General features: G+C 40.8%; 1 protein-coding gene across 28 annotated transcripts in view; it reads right to left on the reverse strand.

Moving 5' to 3' along the window:
* The window catches only part of ELF2 (E74 like ETS transcription factor 2), a 121,675-nt gene that overhangs the window by 86,437 nt on the left and 7,400 nt on the right, over positions 1-27,838 (reverse strand). For 3 of the 28 annotated variants that reach the window (XM_065545495.2, XM_074040486.1, XM_074040482.1), the window contains exon 2: positions 5,512-5,724. The exons of 21 other annotated variants lie outside the window; for them this stretch is intronic. The gene's annotated coding sequence lies outside the window, so the exon portion shown is untranslated. Of the gene's footprint in view, positions 1-5,511; positions 5,725-9,656; positions 9,775-24,933; positions 25,075-27,838 lie in introns of all 28 variants that reach the window. 4 more of the 28 variants (XM_045391855.3, XM_015450842.4, XM_074040481.1 and 1 more) reach the window with 2 other exon arrangements.

Genomic DNA, 27,838 nt, shown 5'->3' on the forward strand with positions numbered 1-27,838 from the left:
ACTTTAGGAGGCAGAGGTGGGTGGATTACCTGAGTTCAAGAGTTCGAGATCAGCCTGGCCAACATGGTGAAACCCCATTCTCTACTAAAAATACAAAAATTAGCCAGGCATGGGGACACATGCCTGTAGTCCCAGCTACTCAGGACGCTGAGGCAGGAGAATCGTTTGAACCCGGGAGGCAGACGTTGCAATGAGCCGAGATCACACCACTGCATTCCAGCCTGGGTGACAGAGTGAGACTCCATTTCAAAAAAAAAAAAAAAGTATCAATGTAATACACCACATCAACAGAATGAGAGAAAAAAACCACGTGATCATCTCAATCGATGTAGAAAAAGCACTAGACAAAATTCAACCCCTTTCATGGTAAAAACACTCAACAAACTAAGAACAGAAGGAATCTACCTCAACAAAATAAAAGCCATATGTGAAAAAAAACCCACAGCAAAAACCACATTCAATCTTGAAAAACTGAAAGCTTTTCATCTAAAATCAGGAATAAGCAAGGATGACCACTTTCACCACTTTCTTTCTGTTTCCGGAGACGGAGTTTCGCTCTTCTCGCCCAGGCTGGAGTGCAGTGGCGCGATCCCGGTTCACTGCAACCTCCACCTCCCGGGTTCAAGTGATTCTTCTGCCTCAGCCTCCCAAGTAGCTGGGATTACAGGTGCCCACTACCACATTCGGCTAAGTTTTGTTTGTTTGTTTGCTGGAGACGGAGTCTCGCTCTGTCTCCCAGGCTGCAGTGCAGTGGCGCGATCTCGGCTCACTGCAAGCTCCACCTCCCGGGTTCACGCCATTCTCCCGTCTCAGCCTCCCAGGTAGCTGGGACTACAGGCGCCCACCACCACGTCCACGTCCGGCTAATATTTTCTATTTCTTAGTAGAGACGAGGTTTCACCATGTTAGCCAGGATGGTCTCGATCTCCTGACCTTGTGATTTGCCCGCCTCGGCCTCCCAAAAGTACTGGGATTGCAGGCGTGAGCCACCGCGCCTGGCCTAAGTTTTGTATGTTTAGTAGAGACGGGGTTTCACCATGTTGCTCAGCCTGGTCTCCAACTCCTGACCTCAGATGGTCTGCCTGCCTTGGCCTCCTGAAGTGCTGGGATTACAGGCATGAGCCATTGCGCCTGGCCTCACTTTCACCACCTCACCTGGCCTCACTTTCACCACTTTCATTCAACATAGTACTAGGAGCTCTAGCCAAAGGAATTAGATAAGAAAAAGATACAGGCCAGGTGCAATGGTTCACACCTGTAATCCCAGCACTTTGGGAGACTGAGGCAGGTGGATCACGAGGTCAGGAGTTTGAGATCGGCCTGACCAACATAGTGAAACCCTCTCTACCAAAAATACAAAAATTAGCTGGGCGTGGTAGCAGGCACCTGTAATCCCAGCTACTCCGAAGGCTGAGGCAGGAGAATCACTTGAACCTGGGAGGCGGAGGTTGCAGTGAGCCAAAATCGCGCCACTGCACTCCAGCCCGGGCAACGAAGTGAGACTCCATCTCAAAAACATACATAAATAAAAGAAATAAAAGAAAAAAGAGAAAGAAATAAAAGTCACCCAAACGAAATAAAGAAATAAAATTGTTTGCAAGTGATAGGATTTTATAGGCAGAAAACCCTAAAGATTCCACAAAAAAACTATTAAAACCAGTAAATAAATTCAACAAAGTAGCAAGCTACAAAGTCAACATACAAAAAATCAGTTGCATTTCTATACATGAGCAAGGAACAATTTGAAAGGAAATTACAAGACAATTCCACTTACAATAGCAACAAAAAGAATAATATACTTAGGAATTAACCAAAAATGTGAAAGACTTGTACAATGAAAACTATAAAATACTGCTTTAAAAAATTAAGGAAGATAATAGCAAGTAGAGATACATCCCATATTCATGGGTAAAACACTTAAGATTATTAAAATATCAATATTTCCCTACATAATCCACAATTCAATACAATCCCTATCAAAATCCCAATGACTTTTTTTTGTAGAAATGCAAAACCCATACTATAATTCATATGGACTCTCAAGGGATCCCAAACAGCCAGATTAGTCTGAGGGGGAGAAAAGCAGAACAGGCTGGGCGTGGTGGCTCATGCCTATAATCCCAGTACTTTGGGAGTCCAAGGTGGGCAGATTACCTGAGGCCGCAGATCACCTGAGGTTGCAGATCACCTGAGGTCAGGAGTTCAAGACCAGCCTGACCAATATTGTGAAATCCTGTCTCTATTAAAAATACAAAAAAAATTAGCTGTGGTGGTGGGTGCCTGTAATCCCGGCTACTCAGGAGGCTGAGGCAGGAGAATTTGATTGAACCCAGGAGGTGGCAGTTGCAGTGAGCCGAGATCATGCCACTGCACTCCAGCCTGGGCAACAGAGCAAGACTCCATGTCAAAAGAAAAAAGAAAAAAAGAAGAAAAAAAAGGAATAAAGCTGAAGGACTCACAATTCTTGATTCAAACCTTCTTACAAAGCTACAGTAATTAAAACAGTATGACACTGGCATAAAGACAGGCATAAAGAACAATGTGATAGAATAGAGTGCTCAGAAATAAACCTTCAAAAAAAATCAAAAAATGATTTTTGACAAGGATGCCAAAAGTATTCAATGTGCAAAGGACAGTCTTTTCAACAAATGGTGCTGAGAAAACTGGATATACACACACACAGAAAAATGAAGTTGGGCCTTTACCTAACCCCATTATACAAAAATTAACTCAAAATAGATCAAGGACCTATATTTAAGACCTAAAACAATAAAACTCCTAAAAGAAAACACAAGTGGAAAGCTTCACAACACTAGATTTGGCAATAATTTCTTGGATGTGAAACTAAAGGCACAGGCAAAAACGACAAAAAAATAGACAAATTGGATTTCATTCCAATTAACAAATATTGTGCATCAAAAGACACTATCACCATAGTAAAAAGAAAACTCACAGAAAAAAAGGTGCTCAACATCACCAAGCATCATTAAGGAAAGGCAAATCAAAACTACAATATCACCTCATACCCATTAGGATGGCTGCTATCAAAAAAACAGACAATAATAAGTGTTGACAAGTATAAGGAGAAACTGAATCCTGTGTGCATTGCTAGTGGGAATGTAAAATTGTACATCCAGTAGGGAAAACAGTATGACAGTTCCTCAACAAGTTAAAAATAGAATTACCAGCTGGGCACGGTGGCTCACACCTGTAATCCCAGCACTTTAGGAGGCTGAGGCGGGTGGATCACCTGAGGTTGGGAGTTCGAGACCAGCCTGACCAACATGGAAAAACCCTGTTTCTACTAAAAATACAAAATTAGTTGGGCATGGTGGTACATGCCTGTAATCCCAGCTACTTGGGAGGCTGAAGCAGGAGAATCGCTTGAACCGGGAGGCAGAGGTTCCAGTGAGCCGAGATTGTGCCATTGCACTCCAGCCTGGGCAACAAGAGGAAACTCCATCTCAAAAAAAAAAAAAAAACTAGAATTACCATATGATCCAGCAATTCTACTGGGTAAATACTCAAAAGAATTAAAAGAAGGGTCTCTAGGAGCTATTTGTTCATAGTAGCATCATTTACAATAGCTAAAACATGAAAGCAACCCAACTCTTCATTGACAGATGAATGGATAAACAAATTGTGGTATATCTATACAGGGGAATACTATTCAGTCAATAAAAGGAAGGAAATTCTACAATATGCTATAACATGGATAAACCTTAATGATATTATGTTAAATTAAATAAGTCAGTCACAAAAAGATAATTACTGTTATGGGTCCATTTATAAGAGGTATTTAGAATGGTCAATATCAGAGACATAAAGTATAATGGTAGTTGCCAGGGCTAGGGGCAGGGAAGATTAGGGAGTTATTTAATGAGTATAGAGTTTCAGTTTTACACAATGAAAAACCTTCTGGAGATGGATGGTGTGATGATTTGATAACATTATGAATATACTTAATACCACTGGACTGCACACCTGAAAATGACTAAGATTATAAATTTTATGTCTATTATGCCATAATAAAAATAGCAAAAAAAATGAATGAATCCAAAGATATTGGTCTAGGCATCTGGAATAGCCATTAAGTGAAATGAGGAAAACTGTGGGAGAAGCCCAATATGTCCTAAAGTCTTCATTTTCTCTGTGACCTCCCCAAAGTAAGGGGATAAAAAGACTCCTTGATCCATCAATACATCACACTCTCTCACTTCTGACTCCTCTATAATCGTATTTCCTCTGCCCTTATTTAGATCCTTATTATCATTTCTCTACATGGTAATTGTACTAGCCTAAGAATTTGCCTCTTTGCCTTCAATTTTCCCTTCTCTTTCAGTCCATCTACTGCAATACCAAGGTGATCCAAGATGGTATAATAACAGCGGCCCCTGCCGGGCACAGTGGCTAACATCTGTAATCCCAGCACTTTGGGAGGCTGACGCGGGCAGATCACCTGAGGTCGGGAGTTCGAGACCAGCCTGACCAACGTGGAGAAACACCATCTCTACTAAAAATACAAAATAACCCAGGTGTGGTGGCACATGCCTGTAATTCCAGCTACTCAGGAGGCTGAAGTAGAAGAATCGCTTGAACCCGGGAGGCGGAGGTTGCGGTGAGCTAAGATCGAGTCATTGCACTCCAGCCTGGGCAACAAGAGCAAAACTCTGTCTCCAAAAAAAAAAAAAAAATCGGACACTTTCAAAATTCTTTAATAGTTCCTCATTATCTGCAAAATAAAATCTATGCATTCTGATTTACTAGTCACCAGCTAGGTGTCTAGGTCTATTTTTCAGCATGAAATGTTCATTTGGACATATTCAGGTCTAGAAATCACCAGTTTAACCCATGTTCATTTGTCTAGCCACATCTTCTTTTAGTCCCTACACATAACATTATTCCAGTTATTTGTAGTTCTCTATTCTCTTATCTCTGTTGTCTTGAACATCCTTCCCCTGTTTGCCCATTTGGGCAATTCCTAGCTGTCCTATATGGGTCAGTCCCTAAACAACCTCATACACGCAGGACTCAATACTTTCTATAATTCTCTTCCCCCAATCCACATTATGTACCTCCCTCAAAACATTAGGAAAGTAACACCTTCCAGCAGATCATTCATTTGCCACCTCCTATCAATCATATCAAGCCCAACACCTATGCCTTTCTTTAAATACTCTAAAATCCTGCTCCTCATTACCTTCTTAATCTTTCCTACTACTCTTCCAAAGCACTTGATTTTAAAAATCTGTGTATCTAGGTTTTCAAAATCTGTGGCTAATACAACCTAAACCAGTTCCTTTCATACAGTAGATACAGAGACTTGGGATGAATGCAAAAATAAACATGCTCTAATAAGACAAGTATCTTCACTGTTCACTACACATACCACACTTATTCCCATCCCTATCCCTTTGCTGGTCCTCTTCTCTCACCAGAAATACCCTCTTCTTTAGTTATTCAAATTTTACCTGTCCCTCAAGGACAACTTTTCCCCTACAATGACATTACCTGCGGCCAGACGCCGTGGGTCACTCCTGTAATCCCAGCACTTTTGGAGGCCAAGGCGAGATGATCGCTTGAACTCAGGAGTTTGAGACCATTAACCAGGGGTGGTGGCATCCGCCTGTGGTCCCAGCTACTCAGGAAACTGAGGTGGGAGGATCACCTGAGCCCAGGAGGTTGGGGTTGCAGTTAGCAATGATCACACCACTGCACTCCAGCCTGGGCAACAAGAGTGAGACCCTGTCTCAAAAAAAATATATACATTATCATTTTCCTAGTTCTTATTAATTAGTCTTTGAATAATATTTATTGAGCATTTCCCTTTATGCCAAACATAGGGATATGCTAGAACACAAAAATAAGTCAGGAGCAGCAATTGAACAGCTTAGAATCCAGTAAACAGGAAACAGAAATAATTACAAAAACATAAATGCTATCGAGGAAATTACAAAGTATAAAGGGAACATTAAAAAATGAATACCGCCAGGTGCAGGGACTCACACCTGCAATCCCAGTACTTTGGGAGGCCAAGGCGGGAAGATCACCTGAGATCAGGAGCTCCAGCCTGGCCAACATGGCAAAACCCTATCTCTACTAAAAATACAAAAATTAGCCGGGCATGGTGGTGCACGCCTGTAGTCCCACCTACTTGGGAAGCTGAGGCAGAAGAACAGCTTGAACTCGGGAGGCAGAGGTTGTAGTAAGCCAGATCACACCACTGCACTCCAGTATGAGCAACAGAGCAAGACTCCGTCTCAAAAAAAAAAAAAAAAAAAGGAAAAGGGAAAAACTGAATACCCAAGTTGACCTCTAGGAGTCTACAGAGATTTCAGAAAGTAACTACCATTTGGTCTCAGATGAGAAAGGGTGGAAACTGACATGGCAATAAGAAGTGAAACGACTTTGAATAATGAACACTAAGTGAATTATCAGAGCAAAGGAAAACTCTGAACCAAATGATAGCAAACCTAAGTATCACCCAGAAGTAAATTCTGCTCAGACTATAATTTAGTTGCTTAGAGCACAGATCATACTCTCATCAAAACAGTATATGTATATGATTTTATTTATATAAAGCAAAGGAAAACTCAATCTATAATGTTAGAAATAGGTACTATATCACAAATGGCTAACATCACTATTATATAAAGAAAGTATAAAATAGAGGAATAAAGACCAAAAAAAGCCAAAAGAAGAACTGATAAAATACACAATTAAAAAAAGATATAAAAATGGTGATTTAAACATTTTTTTTAAATGTTCAAATGCACTCATAGAAATACAAATTAAAACAAAATAGGAGGCCGGCACCGAGGCTCACGCCTGTAACTCCCACCACTTTGGGAGACTGAGGCGGGTGGATCCCCTGAAGTCAGGAGTTTTGAGACCAGCCTGGGCAACATAGTGAAACCCCATCTCTACTAAAAATACAAAAATTAGCCAGGCGCAGTGGTGCATGCCTGTGGTTCCAGCTACTTGGGAGGCTGAGGCAGGAGAATCCTTTGAACCCAGGAGACAGAGGTTGCAGTGAGAGGAGATTGTGCCACTGCACTACATCCTGAGCAACCAACAGAGCAAGATTTTGTCTCGAAAAAATAAAAATAAAAAAAAAAATAGGATACCATTTATCATCAGACTGGTGCAAATTTAAACATAGGACAACATATTCTGTTGGTAAAACTGTGAATAAACGGAAATGTTTATACATTGTTGGTGGGAATGCAAACTGGTACACACTTTAAGAGGAAAATGTGACACTGTGTAACCAAACTACATACACAAATACCTTTTTTCTTTTCACAGCTTTATTGCAATATAACCTATACCATACAGTTCACCCACTTAAAGTATAAAATTGAATGGTTTTTACTATATTGACAAAGTTGGGCAATCTTCACCACAGTCTACTTTTAGGACATCTGCAGCACCTTCCCCCCACAAAAAAAAAATCACATGTCCACTGGCAGTCACTCCCCATCATTCCCCAAACCCCAATCCCTGGCAACCTTTAATCTTCTTTCTGGTCAGGCATGGTGTTCACACCTGTAATCCCAGTGCTTTGGGAATCTGAGGTGGGAGGATCCCTAGAGCCCAGGAGTTTGAGACCAGCCTGGGAAACATAGCAAGACTCCCATCTCTACCAAAAAAAAAAATTGTTTTTTAATTAATTGGGCCCGGTGGCACACAACTGTGGTCTTAGCTACCCAGGAGGCTAAGGTAGGAGGTTACTTGAGTCCAAGAGTTTGAGGCTGCAAGTTAACTATGATTGTACCACTGCACTCCAGCCTGGATGACAGAGCAAGACCCTGTCTCTCTCTCTTTTTTATTTTTTCTGAGACAGAGTTTCATTCTCGTTGCCCAGGCTGGAGTACAACGGTGCAATCTCAGCTCACTGCAACCTCCGCCTCCCATGTTCAAGTGATTCTCCTGCCTTCAGCCTCCTGAGAAGCTGGGATTACAGGCATGCGCCACCAGGCCCAGCTAATATTGTATTTTCAGTAGAGACGGGGGGGTTTCTCCATGTTGATCAGGCTGGTCGCGAACTCTCGACTTCAGGTGATCCACCCGCCTCAGTCTCCCAAAGTGCAGGGATTACAGGCATGAGCCACTGTGCCCAGCCAAGACCCTGTCCCTTAAAAAAAAATTTTTTAACATACTTTCTATCTCCTGAGAGTTGTCTGTTCTGGCCATTTCTTGTGAATAGAATTATATAATATGTGGGTTTTTTGTGTGGGGGGAGACAAGACTGCTCATATCTTTAATAAAAAAGATATTTTAAACTTTCTCCCAGTATTGAGAATAAACACATTTACCTACAATTACCACTTTAATTCAATGCTTGTATTGACAAGCCTAACCAATTCAGTATGAAAAGCAAATAAATGGCATATGAATTGGAAAGGAAGAAATGATGTATCACGTAAATAAGGCTATCTACATATGAAATTTAAAACAGTCTTCAGATATTAGAATAAATAAAAGGGTTTGCTAAGTCTCTGGACATAAATCAATATGTGAAAATCAGGTGTTTTTCTATAGGCCAGCAACAAAGTATAATTTTTTAAAAGAATATCATTTACCACCGGGCATGGTGGCTCATGCCTGTAATCCCAGCACTTTGGGATGCCGAGGCAGGCGGATCACGAGGTCAGGAGTTCGAGACCAGCCTGGCCAACATGGTGAAAACCCACCTCCACTAAAAATACAAAAATTAGCTAGGCATGGTGGCACGCACCTGTGGTCCCAGCTACTTGGGAGGCTGAGGCAGGTGAATCACTTGAATCCAGGAGGCAGAGGTTGCAGTGAGCCAAGATCATGCCACTGCACTCCAGCCTGGGCGACAGAGCGAGACTCCACCTCAAAAAAATACAAATAAAAATAAAAAACCAAACAGTATCATTTAACATAACCATAAAAACTATAAACGTAAGAATAAATCTAAGCAAAAGGGTGTATATGATTGTTATAAAGAAAATCATAAAATTCCTTGAAAATAATTCTACATGGGCAAATACCATGTTCATAGGTAGGTATACTCAATATCTTAAGGAAGTCAATTCTCACCAAATTAATCTATTAAAAAATTTGATGTATTTCCAGTTAAAAATCCCAAGAGGGTTTTACAGAAATCTTGACAAAGATAGTAAAAAATGTATGTGGGTCAGACACAGTAGCTCACACCTCTCGTCACAGCCCTTAGGAAGGCTGAGGTGGATGGATCATTTCAGGCCAGGAGCTTGAGACCAGCCTGGGCAACATGGTGAAACCTCATCTCTATAAAAAATATAAAAATTAGCTGGGTGTGGCCAGGCACAGTGGCTCACGCCTGTAATCCCAATATTTTGAGAGGCCAAAGCAGGTGGATCACCTGACGTCAGGCATTTGAGACCAGCCTGGCCAACATGGTGAAACCCCTAAAAATACTAATAAAAATACAAAATATCTCTCCTAAAAATACAAAAAATTAGCCCAGCATGGTGGCAGGTTCCTGTAATCCCAGCTACCCAGAAGGCTGAGGCAGGAGAATTGCTTGAACCCGGGAGGCGGAAGTTGCAATGAGCCGAGATCACACCATTGAATTCCAGCCTGGGCAACAACAGCCAAACTGCATCTCAAAAAAAAAAAAATTAGCTAGGCGTGGTGGTGCACACCTGTAGTCCCAGTTACTGTGGAGGCTGAGGTGGGAGAATCAGTTGAGCCCAGGAGACTGAGGTTGCAGTAAGCCGTGATCACACCAGTGCACTCCTCCCTGGGTGACAGAGCGAGACTCTGTCAAAAAAAAAAAGTATGTGAATGAGCAAAGGGCAAAAGTCAGCCAAAACCCTCCTCAAGAATTGCTCTAGTCTATACTAACTAGGCAATAAGGTAATGGTGTAGATATACTCAAATATACCTATGGAACACAATATAGAGGCCAGAAAAAGACCCATGCATATTGAAACCTTAATAGAAGGAGGTAAATTAAAATCCATTAAAAAGAGAGCTGGCTGGGCGCGGTGGCTCATGCCTGTAATCGCAGCACTTTGGAAGGCTGAGGCAGGTGGATCACAAGGTCAGGAGATCAAGACCATTCTGGCTAACACGGTGAAACCCCATCTCTACTAAATAAAATACAAAAAAATTAGCCAGTCGTGGTGGCAGTCGTCTGTAGTCCCAGCTACTCAGGAGACTGAGGCAGGAGAATGGCGTGAACCCGGGAGGCGAGCTTGCAGTGAGCCGAGATCGCGCCACTGCACTCCAGCCTAGGCAACAGAGCGAGACTCCATCAAGAAAGAAAAGAAAGAGAAGAGAAGAGAAGAGAAGAGAAGAGAAGAGAAAAGAGAAAGAGAGAGCTTTTTAATAAATTGTGCTGGTACAAATCATCAGTCATACAAGATTTAAAATTTTAAATTACTACCTCTCATCAATCACAAAATAAAATACAAATATAGTAAAGACCTAAATATATGAAATGTTCCTAAAAATTAGAAGAAAATATAGAATATTTTCATGAACTCACAGTGAAGAAAACAGTATTAGATGAGACACTGAATGCAAAAAGCAAAGAATTAGTTTTGACTATACGAAAATTGTTTAAATTTTATTGTTTGGTTTATAACAATATAAACCAAAACAAGGCTGAAAAGCAAGAGACTGGCAAAAGTTACTCGCTTCTCCCACCCCCAAAAAGGTGGGGAGTGGGGGATTCCTACTAATTAATAAGAAACATAGGCAGTGCAAATTCCATTTTATATTAAAGGCCCACATGGGTAAATCTGATGTTGAGTTCTTGTCAAGCTTCTAGTTCTCATGGGGAATGATGGATTCATGTGTGCTTGTAATATTATTAAAAATAGGCAACTGCCATGATTGAGCTATTATTTAAGTGTATCATGAATCAAGGATTATAAATTACCTAATTTTATATAACTAGGGTCCAAAGAGGAAGTTAAAAAGGGTACTGATTTTATTAATTTCCCACCCAATATGTGAAAACTGATCATGTGAATTGGTTCTTGAAAGTTTGTCATGAAAATTGAATACTGTTTACTAACCCTTTGACAAATTCTCTTTTTATAATTTTCCAACAGGTTGTACTTTTTTCTGATTTAACTGCTTCTTAATACAAGTCCTAATTTGTGAGTAAGCTGTATCAGCATGAGGGTCAATTATCTTACTTGCTATTGCACCAGTCATATCTGAAACACCTAACAGATCAGAAAGAAAAAGGGTGACTCTATTTTATATGACATTCAAGAAAAGATAAAATTATAGAAATAGAAAATAGATCAGTTGGAAGGATTTAATCTCAAAAGGGTACAAGGAAACTCTCTGGGGTGAAAGAAATATTGTATTATCTTCATTGTGGTGGTGACTGCAAAATGGTACAAATTTGCCAGTCATGAAAATATAAGAGTGAATTTTACTACATGTAAATTAAACTTCAGTAAACTTGACTTTAAAAAGGACAATGTACAAAATTAGAATTAAGGAGACATCTGTATTCAAATATTAACAGTATTATCGTGACATTGGATAAGAAGAATTGTAATTTGTAGTCTATACCATCTTTTTTTTTTTTTTTTTTTGAGACAGAGTCTCGCTCTGTCACCCAGGCTGGAGTGCAGTGGCCGGATCTCAGCTCACTGCAAGCTCCGCCTCCCGGGTTCACGCCATTCTCCTGCCTCAGCCTCCCAAGTAGCTGGGACTACAGGCGCCTGCCACCTCGCCTGGCTAAGTTTTTGTATTTTTAGTAGAGACGGGGTTTCACTGTGTTAGCCAGGATGGTCTCGATCTCCTGACCTCGTGATCCGCCCGTCTCGGCCTCCCAAAGTGCTGGGATTACAGGCTTGAGCCACCGCACCCGGCCCATCTTTTTTTTTTTTAATGGGATCTCACTCTGTTGCCCAGGCTGGAATGCAATGGCTCAATCATGGCTCGCTGCAGCCTTAACCTCGCAGGCTCAAGTGATCCTCCCACGTCAGCCCAAGTAGCTGGGACCACAGGCATGCACTACCATGCCAAGCTAATTTTTTTTATAGAGACGGGGTCTCCCTATGTTGCCCAGGTTGGTCTTGAACTCCTGGACCCAAGCAATTCTCCTGCCTCAGCCAGTCAAAGTGCTGGGATTACAGGTGTGAGTCACCAGGCAGAGCCTTGTAATTTACACTTATGTATAGTTTAATTTACAGCTGGTTCCTGCCTACAGGATGAGTGAAAAAGCTCCATTACCCTTAGTCATTTAACTGATGAAATTACGTATTTTTAATAATGAAATCAATGCTTTAAATACTTCTAATTCACATTTTAATTGTCCTGTTTGATTCCCTTTTGAAATTGTCAACTCTGACAGGAATTTTTTATATATATATATAGTTGTAATACTAATATAAATACATCAAAAACAATAATATCATACATTTTTATAGTTATTGAAACAGTTTTATGCATTCTTTCCATCCTTACAACAGCCCTGTAAAATAGCCATAATTATCCCCTTTATTTTATTTTTTTTTTTTTTGAGACGGAGTCTCGCTCTGTCACCCAGGCTGGAGTGCAGTGGCCGGATTTCAGCTCACTGCAAGCTCCGCCTCCCGGGTTCACGCCATTCTCCTGCCTCAGTCTCCGGAGTAGCTGGGACTACAGGCGCCCGCCACCTCGCCCGGCTAGTTTTTTGTATTTTTTAGTAGAGACGGGGTTTCACCGGGTTAGCCAGGATGGTCTCGATCTCCTGACCTTGTGATCCGCCCGTCTCGGCCTCCCAAAGTGCTGGGATTACAGGCTTGAGCCACCGCGCCCGGCCAATTATCCCCTTTATTACATAAAGACTATTTTGACAGTATTCTCTATACTGTGAAAGGATAATGAAATGAAAAGAAAAGGCCAGGCACAGTGGCTCACGCCTATAATCCCAGCACTTTGGGAGGCCAAGGAAGGCGGATTGCTTGATCCCAAGAATTCAAGGCCAGCCTGGGCAACATGGGGAGACCCCATCCCTACTAAAAATACAAAAATTAGTCAGACACGGTGGCACACGTCTGTAGTCCCAGCTACTAAGGAGGCTGAGGTGGGAGGATCGCTTGAGCCTGGAAGGCAGAGGTTGCTGTGAGCTGAGATTGTGCCACAGTACTCCAGCCTGAGTAACAGAGGGAGACCCTGTCTCAAAAAAAAAAGAAAAGAAAGAAAAAAGAAAAAAAAAAAAAAGAAAGGGAAAAAAAAAATCTTGGGACCTCCAAACTCACTATCCCAAAGGGAAAAGTTAAGCTTGGGAACTGTGTCATGCAAAACTGCCTCCCACTTCGTTCCTAAATAGATAGCTGCAAAGATAAAAGGCCACATACCTCCCCAGGGAGCCTCTTTCACAATTTGCTCACAAGCAAATTCCTTCTTGGCCCAAGATCTTTACCCTAAAACAGAACTCTATTTAATTTCACCCTGACAATATAAATTAAAAGCTTATCTTCACAGGTATAGGGCAAATACAGGACTAGAAGTCATCCCTCCACTCACCTGAGACAAAGGCATTATTTGACTGCTTCCTCTGTTTATCTTATGTAAAATGTAGATTCACTGAGTGCCAGAGGAATGCATAGTTGACTTTACCTCTACCCGTTCCTTTTCACATGCAACAAGTAGATTTAGTGAGCTCACAAGAATGTGACCATACTCTCCCCGTCTTTATTTTTTTCTTTCCCCTTTTCCTACTGCCCCTTTTTCCCCTTTAAAGGTTGAAGCCCTCAAAACCCTCTTTGGAAAAAGCACAGGTCACAGCTGTTCTGTGATTTTGTGTTCCTTTTGCCTGGACACATCCTCAACCTTGGCAAAATAAACCTCTAAATTCAAACTTGCCTCAGTCATTTTCTTTGTGTTACAATACTGAAGAGCTAGTATGATTTAAGAGTTAAAAGCCTATTGGCCAATGTATCCTCAGAACGCAATAGGTGCTCAATAAATATTTTTTATGTTTTGGCTTTAATGCTGAGTAATTCCTGATGTTAGGCAGTTACTTAATCTCCTTTAACTTAAATTTTCTCATCCATAAGATAGTATAAAACAACTCTGAGAAGAAGATGTATCTAGTTCTTTTCAGTCTTTACAAAAACTACCTGGCACACTATAAGCATTAAATGAATGCCATTTAATCTGTTATTATCTTTTTAATACAAGAGCCTAAGATATTAGTTGTGAAAGGGAAAATAAATCTCAGGACCCCCAAATCACTAAGCCAAAAGGAAAAATTAAGCTGGGAACTGTGTCAGGCAAACTTGCCTCCCATTTTATTCCTAAATAAGATAGCTACAACCATTTAAAAAAAAAAAAAAAAAAGCTACATACTTCCCTCACAATTTGCCGACTAGAAAATTCCTTGTGGGCCTCAAGATCTTTACCCTAAAATGGTTATGTTGAATTTTACCCTGATAATATATTTTGATAGCTTATCTTCATGAGTGCAGGACAAAAGAGCTCTATGTCATTCCTCTGCTAACCTGACACCAATGCACATGTGACTCTTCCTCTGATGTAAAAATGCAGATTCGCTGAGCTAGACAAGGCATAAGTGGCTATTCCTCTACTCCCCTCTCACAGGTAAATTGTTTATTCAGTGAAAGGCTGATCAGAGAATCAAAAAATGCAACTGCTTGTCTCTTATCTACCTACCTATTAAAAATGTCTTCCTCTTTCCCCTTTAAATATTGAAGCCCTCAAAATCATCTTTGGAGAAAGGCACAAACCTACCTCCCAGGTGTGCATCCTTCATCTTGGCAAAATAAACTTTCTAAATTGACTGAGACCTGTCTCAGATACTTCTTGGTTCACATGGCATAGGGGCAGCATCAGAGCTGTATTACATTGCTAAAGCTTCAGATGAGAATATAGTACCAGACATGGTGGCACACCCATGCAGTCTCAGCTACTACAGATACTGAGGCAGGAGGACTGCTTGAGGCCAGGAGTTCTAGGCTGTAGTCCACTATGCCAATCATGTATCAACCCAAAGTTCACCATCAGTATGGTGACCTCCCAGGAGAGGGGGATCACCAGGTTGGCTAAGAAGAGGTAAACCAGCTCAGTTCAGAAACTGAGCAGGTCAAAACTCTTATGCTCATCAGTAGTGGCATCATGCCTCAGAACAGCCATTGCACTCCAGCCTGAGCAATTCAGCAAGACCCCATCTCGGAAAACAATAATTAAAAAGGCCAGCATGGTGTATCACACCTGTAGGGCCAAGACTTTGGGGAGGTCAAAGCAAGAGGATCGCTTGAATCCAGGAGTTCAAGACTAACCTGGACAACATAGTGAGACTGCATCTCTACAAATAATAAAAAAAAAAATAATGAAAAAGATAAAAGCAATATAATCTAATCACAACTCATGAAAAATTTAGATGTCATGCTTATTTGTTAAGACAAACATTAACACAGCATTTTACAAGGATAGAAAGTAAACTAATGAATTGTTTAAAGAAAGAATTCCCTTTTGAAAATGAGAATGAGGTCATTTCTGAGGAAAACCAAGTGTAAGGACTATATAGTTTTTAACTATCTAGGCTCATAAGCCAGAACTCAAGTTAATTTTGGCAACAAGCACTCATATCATGAGACTTACTTTAGGAATCAATAATTAATCCAGATATTTTTAAATGATGCTAGAAATTAACAGGATAAGAAAAGTTGCAGGAAAGCTCTTTAATCTGGAAGAGAACTTACAGCTCATTTTACAAGAAAAAATTGATTGAAAAGGCTAATTGGAAAGTGATAAAACTTGTCAATCGTAAAAATAACTTTTCATTTCAAGAGTCTCATACCATAACAATATCTCAAAATCCTTATTTACTCATGGCCTTGACACCGAGTTATCCAGTTAACATGTTATTAATCTTATACATATATTCGTGTTTTGTTTTGTTTTTTTTTTGAGACAGAGTCTCACCGTCGCCCAGGCTGGAGTGCAGTGGTGCGATCTTGGCTCACTGCAAGCTCCGCCTCCCAGGTTCACACCATTCTCCTGCCTCCACCTCCCAAGTAGCTGGTACTACAAGTGCCCGCCACCACACCCGGCTAATTTTGTTTTTGTATTTTTAGTAGAGATGGGGTTTCACTGTGTTAGCCAGGATGGTCTCAATCTCCTGACCTCGTGATCCACCCACCTCAGCCTCCCAAAGTGCTGGGATTACAGGCATGAGCCACCGTGCCTGGCCAATCTTATACATATATTCTTGTGTGGTATACACATGGTCTCATACCATGACTAATAATATCTTAAATATTCACAGCCTTGACACCGAGTAATCCAATTAACATACATGTTCATTCATATACATACATATATATATATATATATTTTTTTTTTTTTTTTTTTTTTAAAGAGTCTCACTCCACCACCCAGGCTACAGTGCAGTGGTGTGATCTCAGCTCACTGCAACCTCTGCCTCATGGGTTCAAGCAATTTTCCTGCCTCAGCTTCCCAAGTAGCTGGGATTACAGGCACATACCATGCCCAGCTAATTTTTGTATTTTTAGTAGAGACGGGGTTTCACCATGTTGGCCAGGCTGGTTTCGAACTCCTGACCTCAAATGATCTACCCTCTTCAGCCTCCCAAAGTGCTGGGATTTCAGGCGTCAGCCACCGCACCCAGCCTTAATCTTATACATATATTCTTATGTGCTATACACATACAGTGATGCATTGCTTAATGGCAGAAATATATCCTGAGAAATGCATCCTTAGGTCCTTAGGCAATTTTGGACCTAAGGATTTTGTCACTGTGCAAACCTTATAGAGCGTACTTACACAGACACAGATGGTGTAGCCTGCCTACACCCCTAGGTTACACGATATGGCTTATTGCTCCCAGTCTCCAAACCTGTACAGCATGTTACTATACTGAATACTACAGACAACTCTAACACAATGGAAAGTATTTGTGTATCTAAACATATCTAAACATAGAAAAGGTACAGTAAAACTAAGGTATTATAATCTTACAGGACTACTGTTGTTTATCTGATCCATCATTGACTAAAATATCAATCTGTCTGTCTCTTATACACACACACAGAGGAAAGAAATGAAGTTAGATAATTTGTGACATCATCAAAATTCTGCATAATTTTTTGATACTAGGTCTCACTCTGTCAACCAGGCTGGAGTGCAGTGACATCATATTACAACTCGCTGCGGCCTCAACCTCCTGCGCTCAAGCAATCCTCCTGCCTCAGGCTCCTGAGTAGCTAGAACTATAGGCACATGCCACCACACCCCGTTGAGGTTTTTTCATTTTTTGCAGAGATGGAGTCTCATTATGTTGCCCAGGCTGGTCTGAAACTCCTGGCTTCAAGCAATCCTCCCGTCTCAGCCTCCCAACAGGCATGAGCCAGTGCCAGCCCTTTGGAGATATTTTGATGCTTTCCTTATCAGGCACGTTTTGACATTTCTAGAAATCTTCAACCAAAGAACTAGACTAGTCAGGTTCCCAGGCATAACCTAATCAACAACAACTGTTCAACCTGTTTTATGATGGTGAAAACTGAACAGCAAAGTATCATCTAAATATACTCTGGATAGAAATACAAGTTAAAACTTTAACTCGCGTCCATGTGAAGAGACCACCAAACAGGCTTTGTGTGAGCAACAAGGCTGTTTATTTCACCTGGGTGCAGGCGGGCTGAGTCCGAAAAGAGAGTCAGCGAAGGGAGACAGGGGTGGGGCCGTTTTATAGGATTTGGGTAGGTAATGGAAAATTACGGTCAAAGGGAGCAGTTCTCTAGCGGGCAGGGGTGGGGAGTCACAAGGTGCTCAATGGGGAGCTTTTGAGCCAGGATGAGCCAGAGAAGGAATTTCACAAGGTAATGTCATCAGTTAAGGTTGGAACAGGCCATTTTCACTTCTTTTGTGATTCTTCAGTTACTTCAGGCCATCTGGATGTATACCTGCAGGTCACAGGGGATATGATGGCTTAGCTTGGGCTCAGAGGCCTGACATTCCTGTCTTCTTATATTAATAAGAAAAATAACATAAAACAAAATAGTGGTAAAGTGTTGGGGTGACGAAAATTTTTGGAGGTGGTATGGAGAGAGAATGGGCGATGTTTCTCAGGGCTGCTTCAAGCAGGATTAGGGGCGATGTGGGAACCTAGAGTGGGAGAGATTAAACTGAAGGAAGATTTTGTGGTAAGGGGTGATATTATGGGGTTGTTAAAAGGAGCATTTGTCATACGGAATGATTGGTGATGGAAACATTTGTCGTATAGAATTATTTGTGATGGCCTGGATACGGTTTTGTATGAATTGAAAAACTAAACAGAATAAGAGAAGGAGAAAAACAGGTATTAAAGGACTAAGAATTGGGAGGAGTCAGAACATCTAACTAGAGCATTTCCAAGGGGGTCCAACGGGGTCTAGCGTAATTACTTGCTTGGCTGGCAAGTTTTTAGGCTCTATTCTTGACAGAGTCCTTTTTTTTAAGTTGGAGGCTGAGTTTGGTGAGGTGTGTTTTTAAAAGACCATTAGTCCGTTTTACCTTTCCTGAAGATTGAGGACCGTAAGGGGTATGAAGGTTTCACTGAATACCAAGAGCCTGAGAAACTGCTTGGGTGATTTGACTAATAAAGGTTGGTCCCTTATCGGACTGTAAAGAGGCAGGAAGGCCAAACCGAGCAATTACGTCCGACAGAAGGGAAGAAATGACCGCGGTGGCCTTCTCAGACCCTGTGGGAAAGGCCTCTATCCATCCAGTCAAAGTGTCTACCTAGATCAAGAGATATTTTAGTTTCTTGACTCAAGGCATGTGAGTAAAGTCAATTTGCCAGTCCTGGGTAAGGACAAATCCCTGACCTTGATGTGTAGTGAAGGGAGGGGGCCTGAGAAATTCCTGAGGAGGAGGAGTAGTAGAATAGCAGATGGAACACTGAGAAGTCATTTCCTTGAGGATAGATTTCCACAACAGAAAGGAAATGAGAGGTTTTAAGAGATGGGCTAGCAACTTGAAACCTACATGGAAGAGGTTATGAAATGACAACAGAATAGAATGGGCCTGTGAGGCTGGAAGGAGATCCTTGGTCCAAGAACCATTTGCCTTGTTTGGGAAGAGATTAATAGGTGGAAGTTTCAGTGGGGGAGTAGGTGGGAGTGGCCAGATGAGAAGGAGAAAAACTGCCCTGAGGGATAGAAGTTGTAACACTAGCTGCTTTTTTAGCTACCTTACCAGCATAAGCATTGTCCTGAGCGTTGGGATCTAATGCCTTTTGATGGCTGCTTTTTTAGCTACCTTATCAGCATAAGCGTTGTCCTGAGCAATGGGATCTGATGCCTTTTGATGGCCCTTGCAGTGAATGACTCCAGCTTCCTTTGGAAATAAAGCAGCCTTGAGAAGCGTTTTTATTAAAGAAGCATTAATGATAGAGGAACCTTGTGTAGTGAGAAAGCCTCTTTCTGCCCATATAACAGCATGGTGGTGCAGGATATGGAAGGCATATTGAGAGTCAGTATAAATATTGACGCATAGTCCCTTTGCAAGAGTGAGGGCCCAAGTTAAGGCAATGAGTCTGGCTTGCTGAGAGGTAGTGGAGGGGGGCAGAGTGCTAGCCTCAATGATAGATGTGGAAGATACTATATAGCATAGCCTGCAGGCCAGGCACAGTGGCTCCCACCTATAATCCCAGCACTTTGGGGGGCCGAAGCGGGCGGATCACTTGCGGTCAGGAGTTCAAAACCAGCCTGACCAAACATGGTGAAACCCCGTCTCTACTAAAATATACAAAAATTAGCCAGGCATGGTGGCAGGTGACTTAATCCCAGTTACTTGGGAGGCAGAGGCAGGAGAATGGTTTGAACCCGGGAGGCGGAGGTTGCAGTGAGCCGAGATCAAGCCATTGCACTCAAACTTGGGGGATAAGAGCGAGACTTCTCTCAAAAAAAAAAAAAAAAAAAGAACATGGTTTAAATTTTTTTTTTTTTTTGAGACTGAGTCTCACTCTGTCACCAGGCTAGAGTGCAGTAGCGCAATCTCAGCTCACTGCAACCTCCACCTCCTGGGTTCAAGTGATTCTCCTGCCTCAGCCTCCCAAGTAGCTGGGATTACAGGTGCACGCCACCATGTCCAGCTTATGTTTGTATTTTTAGTAGAGACGGGGTTTCACCATGTTGGTCAGGCTGGTCTCAAACTCCTGACCTCGTGTACACTATCATTATGCCACTGCACTCTGGGCTGGGCAATAGTGAGAGACCCTAACTCAAAAAATAAAAATAAGATGATTCTCATCTATAAAATACTGATATATGATAGACAGTTCAAAATTTCTTGCTTCCTAGGTTTTCACTAAAAATCAAGATTACTAAGTTAGAAATTCTAACTAGTGTATATAATTCTGTATATGAAGTGTAACAAAAAACATGTGGCTTTGATGAGAGAAATTATGAGAAAAGCATAAGAATGTATTATTCATTGAGAAAAAAGAATAACTGTAAATTCAGAGGTTATTTGAGGTTATTTCAAAAAGTAACATTTAGGAAGGAAATAAGATAAAAAGGACTCAGTAAGCAGGAGAGAGAAATATAAAGAAAGTTATAAGGATGTAATTTTGGCAAGGAGGGTTGAAAGGAGAATAACTTTTTAAAATGATAAGGAAAAAAGAAAGTAAACTGTATCCTAAAGTAAAATGACTGATTATTTAAGAAAGAGAAGGTATAGGACAAAGCTAAAGGCCCAAGAATGTTGTGGAAGATCTGATTAAGCTGTGGAAGGTTTGTGAAGGATGAATTTATTAAAGAAATTTTGTGTGTGGGCCAGACACAGTGGCTCATGCCTGTAATCCCAGCACTTTGGGAGGCCGAAGCAGCCAGATCACTTCAGCTCAGGAGTACAAGACCAGCCTGTACAACATGGTGAAACACCATCTCTCCAAAAAATACAAAAATTAGCCAGACACACTGGCATGTATCTGTAGTCTCAGCTACTAAGGAGTCTGAGGTGGGAGGATCACTTGAGCCTGCAAATGACACGTGATAGCAGTGGAGACAGAGTCCCTCTATCAAAAAAAGGAAGTAGGAAAGAAGGAGGGAAGGAGAGAGGGAGGGGAGTTGAGAAAGAAAGAGAAGAGAAGAGAAGAGAAGGGGAAAGGGAAAGGGAAAGAGGAAGGAAGGAAGGGAGGTAGGGAGGGAGGGAAAGAGAGAGAACGAGAGAAAGAGCGAAAGAGAAAAAGAAAGAGAGAAGAAGAAAAGAGAGGAAGGAAGGAAAGAAGGAAGGGGAAAGAAAAGAAAGAAAGAGAAAGAAGAAAGAAAGAAAGAAAGAAAGAAAGAAAGAAAGAAAGAAAGAAAGAAAGAAAGAAAGAAAGAAAGAAAGGAAAAGAAAGAAAAAGAAAGAAAAAAGAAAGAAAAAGAAAGAAAGAAAGAAAGAAAGAAAGAAAGAAAGAAAGAAAGAAAGAAAGAAAGAAAGAAAGAAAGAAAGAAAGAAAGAAAGAAAGAAAGAAAGAAAGAAAGAAAAAGAAAGAAAAGAAAGCGAGCGAGCGAGCAAGCAGGGGGAGGGAGAGAAGGCAGGCAGGAAGGCAAGGGAGGGAGGGAGGGAGGGAGGAAGGAAGGAAGGAAGGAAGGAAGGAAGGAAGGAAAGGAAGGGAGGGAGGGATTTTTCATACGATTAAGTTGGCTACAAATAAAAGAAAATTAGTTAAAAGCTTTCTAAAAGTTTAGCTTTGGTCAGGCACAGTGGCTCACGCCTGTAGTCCCAGCACTTTGGGAGGCAGAGGTGGATCACCTGAGGTCAGGAGTTCAAGACCAGCCTGGACATGGAAAAACACCATCTCTACTAAAAAATACAAAAATTAGCTGGACATGGTGGCATGTGCCTGTAGTCCCAGCTACTCTGGAGGCTGAGTCAGGAGAATCACTCGAATCTGGAAAGTGGAGATTGCAGTGAGCCAAGACTGTGCCACTGCACTCTAGCCTAGGTGACAGAATGAGACTCTGTTTCAAAAACAACAACAAATACCTAAAATTTTGGTCCCCTGTGTTAGAACAAGCTTTTCTTGAAGTCTTGATCTGTTCTTAGTAAAAACTGCAGAGGTTTTTATGTTTACTTCAGAAATGTTTCTTTAAATTTTCAAACATCTTCTGAACTGCAGCTTTACAGTTTAGAGCAATTCTGTATTCTTGGCTTTTCCTGATGTGTCTGAATTGCTCCATTTAACCCAGAATTTCCCATGATTTTACTAAAAGCCATGTATTTCCTGCTCAAGGTACTAGTTTTCTTGTTTACATTTCTCTATAATATGGTGTACACTCATAACCTTGGACACACATTCTTCCTGTGTCAGCCAAAATCAAGTAATTTTTCATCAGGTCCAACTTCCAAGTTATCTAAATGGTATTCCCATTAGGAGAAGCAATCTCATTGCAGGAAGTTTTCTTTGCCTTTTTGTTAATTGGCCCAAGAAACAAAGATTTTGCATCTTATGAAGATAATCCCTGTATTTCATGCTGTCTTTATTGGGGTTTTTGGTTACTTAGGAAAACTGGGCTTTGGAAGGGTTAAAGGTTTTGGATTTTTTTGTTGTTGTTGTTGTTATTTTTTCCCATCCATGTAACTTTCTGTATTGCTTTTGAAATCTTTTTATTATTACTGTGGTTAAATTAATGACTATTATTTCACAGTGACCTATGATTATGTTTTGATCAGGTGTTTTAAACCTTTTGATATCTTTGGTAGACTTCCCCAGGATCAAGTTCTAAATTAAGTCTTTCAGCTTGGCGCGGTGGCTCATGCCTGTAATCCCAGCACTTTGGGAGGCCGACGTGGGTGGATCACCTGAGGTCAGAGTTCGAGACCAGCCGAACCAACATGGAGAAATCCCGTTTCTACTAAAAATACAAAATTAGGCCAGGCGCAGTGGCTCATGCCTGTAATCCCAGCTACTCAGGAGGCTGAGGCAGGAGAATTGCTTGAACCCCGGAGGCAGAGGTTGCAGAGAGTTGAGATCGCACTACTGCACTCCAGTCTCAAAAAAATAAAAAATAAGTAAGTTGTTCTTGGCCTCCAACTAACTTTAGGATGTTCCACAGGGCACTGGACCTTCTCAAAGATTTCTGAAACAGAGACGCTGAACTAAATCAGGATTATTTGATATGATGAATTATATGGAAAGCATTGACAAATAAGTGATTCTAGATCTTCTTTTCGTTACATTTATTGATATATTAATATGAATATTCCAAAAGTACATAAAACTCTTAGAAATCTGTCATCAGTCATAATTCTAGTATATGTTACATGCCACAAAAATAACTGAATTTGTCAATTGCTGATTACAAATAATGAACTTCATCAGATTTTTAACCATGGCTATTCTAAATCTTCATCATTCACCAGTTTTGATTCTTCTCTAAAAACAGGCTGGGCATGGTGACTCACATCTGTAATCCCAGCACTTTGGGAGGCCGAGTTGGGCGGATCACGTGAGGCCAGGAGTTCGAGACCAGCCTGGTCAACATGGCTACTAAAAATACAAAATTTTAGTCTTTAATCTCTGGTCTCTACTAATTGTAGTCTTTGGTCTCTACTAATTTTAGTCTTTAGTGTCTACTAAAAATACAAAAATTAGCCAAGGTAGTGGTGTGCACCTGTAATCCCAGCTGCTTGGGAAGCTGAGACACAAGAATCGCTTGAACCCGGGAGGCAGAGGTTGCAGTGAGCCAACATCAGGCCACTGCACTCCAGTCTGGGCAATGGAGTGAAATTCCATCTCAAAAAATAAATAAAATTTAAAAATAAATAAAAATTAAAATATCTGCAATCAGATTCATGGAAAAGACTTGTACTATTAAATATACATTTCTAATAACTTTAGGCTCAATGAACTAAAAATTTTCCAGAATTCTAATGAAGAAACTGATTAGTTAGAAAAACTGCTAATTAAGATTAAGCAACACAAAATATGAGATTAAATAATCAACGATATTTTTATAACTTTTATTTGAAACATTGTTGGTTCTTTACTTAAATGTTCAGTTTTCCAGATTTAAGAAAACTTTTTATCTTAAAGTATCAATCATTTACAGTAATTTGGTAAGATAATACTTCTCTCAACAAAAGTGAAAGCATTTACTTTTTCTCCCTACTTGATCCCTCTGCATTGGGTATTGGTTAAGTAAAATTCAGAAACTATTCATGAGTCTTCTTATTTTTCTGATAATATAGGGTTCTAAGTTCACAAAAATCTGCTCTCTTTATAACAGGATACAATTGGAAACATTAGTTATATTGCCAAGGCTTTGACTGGAATATCATATTTAAGAATGTGCACAAAACGTCTGGGTTCAGGTGTTCCCATCCTTACAGTGAGAGAACATAATCTGTCACTTCTTGGCTGGCCCAGGAACCTTACGGCTGTAGGTGAAATCTAATGCCTGCCTTGGTTTGGCTTCCTAGTCTTGAAAGGTTCATAAATCTGAGATTTCTTTGTGGCCAACAGCTATCCTTGATGCACTTAAGTAAATAATCAGACAAAAAAACTGTTAAAACTATTTTATAAACAAATTTGTCTTATTCTGATTATCTCTGGTAGAAACTGGGATGACTATAAAGAGAAAAGTTACGTTTCTAAAGAAAAGCTATACTGTATCTGTTATTAGACTGTAGCCCTGTACACTGTATTTGAGTTTTTATTATCTACCTGCAAACTGGCCTAGATTCTAAATTCTTCTAGCTTCCTCCAATCCAACTTTCTTCCACAGAATTATTAAAACAGAAATTGCTCTGTTCCTGAAGCCCTATAAGCTGAAACTCGATGAATTTTAAGGGACAAGTCTGGTACTCGAAGTCTGAGCCACACAGAAAAGTTCACCAAACTGCCCAATGCTTTAACCAGAGATATTCAAACTGCAAGCCAGGACAAGAAGTCGATGGTTCTGCACTATAGACAGCTTTTCCCAAGATAATTGAACAAGGGGAGACTCTTACCCTTCTTAAGGCACAGCTTTTTCACTTGGCAAGATAATGTTGTAATTGAAATTTCACAATCAGCAGCTTCTACTGGTAACTTGACAGAACTTGACCTAAGAGATCCTTCAGTCCATCTAGTGGGCGACTCTGGCAACATCCCTAAAAAAATTGTTCACACTCTGCTTTAATTCAACCCAGTTATGGAATACTGAATGATAACATTGTTCTGCATTAGCTATTGGTTAAGTAAAGAAATGTCTGTGCCATTACTAATACTACACAATTTACCTGGATAAATTCCTTTGAGGAAGTTGAGACTCATATGCAAAATAAGAAAACAGACCACATGGTTACAACAGGTTACAACAGGTCTGATCTAGTTTTCCATGGTCATTTGGTTATATTCAACTGACTGCCCTTAGGTCTAGCTTCATGGCTCAAAACCATTACGTAAACTGGTATTATCATATTACTATTAAGTTTACTTTGTAGGCCAGGCGCGGTGGCTCAAGCCTGTAATCCCAGCACTTTGGGAGGCCGAGACGGGCGGATCACGAGGTCAGGAGATCGAGACCATCCTGGCTAACCCGGTGAAACCCCATCTCTACTAAAAAATACAAAAAACTAGCCGGGCGAGGTGGCGGGCGCCTGTAGTCCCAGCTACTCGGGAGGCTGAGGCAGGAGAATGGTGTAAACCCGGGAGGCGGAGCTTGCAGTGAGCCACTGCACTCCAGCCTGGGCGACAGAGCAAGACTCCATCTCAAAAAAAAAAAAAAAAAAAAAAACAGTTTACTTTGTATTTTCCTTTTTAAACTTTGTACATGTTATTTGTTACATTTCTGTAGAAGTACTACTCCCAACAGAATTATACCGGGCTGGCCCTACACCCTGAGATGACAGCCTACATTTAAGGAACAGACAAAAACTGATCTTAATAACGGATTTCTGGCAGACTTAGCCTGAGAATCCCTCCCTCCAAACTTCCCTTGTTGCTCAAATGTGACTGAGGGGGTCCTGACACTGACTCCTAGTTTGCCAAGTACTCCCTCCAACATGGGACCATACCAACAACCCAGGACAGGTCCATCCTGGCACCTAAAGATAATTAAAACCTAACTACAAGATGACTGATCAGTGATGCTTCCAAAGAAAGATCCTTTTTGTTTTGTTTTGTTTGTTTTTCTAGAGACAGGGTCTCACCATGTTGCTCAGGTGGGTCTCAAACTCCTGGGCTCAAGCAATCCTCCTGCCTCTGCCTCCCAAAGTGCTAGGATTACAGGCATGAGCCACTGTGCCTGGGTCCAAAGAAAGATTTTGATCAAAAGAGAGAAAAGTGAAAGTTGTTAGAATTAAAATTGAGTCATTTGTGTTAAAAGCCCTGACAAATGGAGCCAGAGAAGGCCATGAAAGGAGGGTTCGCATGCAAGAATACCTGATTAAAAAAAATAACTATTGCCTGGGCATAGTGGCTCACGCCTATAATCCCACCACTTTGGGAGGCAGAGACAGGCAGGCCACACTTGTAATCCCAGCACTTTGGGAGGCAGAGGTGGGTGGATCACTTGAGTTCAGGAGTTTGAGACCAGCCTGGCCAACATGGTGAAACCCCATTCCTACTAAAAATACAAAAATTAGCCAGGCGTGGTGGCGCAGGCCTGTCGTCCCAGCTACGTGGAAAGCTGAGGCAGGAGAATCGCTTGAACCCAGGAGGCAGACGTTGCAGCAAGCCGAGATTGCACCTCTGCACTCCAACCTGGGCAACAGAGCGAGATTACATCTCCAAAAAAAAAAAAAACCTATCACAAAAAAAACCCATAAAGGCCACAACCTTGCATAAAGGCAATCGCAACCTTACACACAAAAAAAATACTTCTGAAAGGACATCTGCCCAGTAACTTCATGTCCAACCTCAGACTGGCACCACTCTTGTCATTGATCTTTATAGCCAAAGAAAACTGATTTAAAACGATGATGTAATCCTCCTCATTTTTCCTTTAAAAATCTATGTCTTCCTTTACCTCCCTGAATATGTATATAGTTTACTATGGTATGTATATTTCCATTATAATGCCCATTTCTGAATAAATATTGTTTTCTTTCAGAGGGACTCTCTGTCTTTTATTTAGGTTGACAGAACAATCTGTATATAAAAGATGAATTTAGAACTTGATTTCTCACCATACACAGAAGTTAATTCAAAATAGATGATAAAATCTATCTAACTGTTAGAGTTAAAACTATAAAACTTCTAGAAAACAGAAAAATCTCAAGATCTGGAATTAGGCAGAGAGTTCTTACATAAGACAACAAAATCATGATCTATAAAAGAAAAAATTCAGAAACCACACTTCATTAAAATTTAAACTAATTACGCTTTAAAAGATGTCAATCACCAATTTTTTTTTTTTTTTTTTTTGAGACGGAGTCTCGCTCTGTTGCCTAGACTGGAGTGCAGTGGAGCGATCTCGGCTCACTGCAACCTCCGCCTCCTGGGTTCAAGCGATTCTCCAGTCTCAGCCTCCTAAGTAGCTGGGACTACAGGTGCACACTACCACACCGGCTAATTTTTGTATTTTCAGTAGAGATGAAAATCTCTACCGAGATTGGGGTTTTACCATGTTGGCCAGGTTGGTCTTGAATGCCTGACCTAGTGATCTGCCCATCTTGGCCTCCCAAAGTGCTGGGATTACAGGTGTGAGCCACCGCGCCCAGCCACCAATTTTTTAAGCAATGAAAAGACCAGCAACAGACTGCGAAGAAATATTTGCAGATCCTATATCTATTAAAGAACTTACATCCAGAATATATTTTTAAAAAAAAAAAAAAAACCTTCTTACAACTCAGTAAGTCAAACAACCCAATTTTATTATATTATATTTTATTTTTTTGAGACAGAGCCTTGCTCTGTCGCTAGGCTAGAGTG

The sequence above is a fragment of the Macaca fascicularis genome, chromosome 5 (assembly GCF_037993035.2).
Source record: "Macaca fascicularis isolate 582-1 chromosome 5, T2T-MFA8v1.1".
Taxonomy (NCBI): Eukaryota; Metazoa; Chordata; class Mammalia; order Primates; family Cercopithecidae; genus Macaca; species Macaca fascicularis.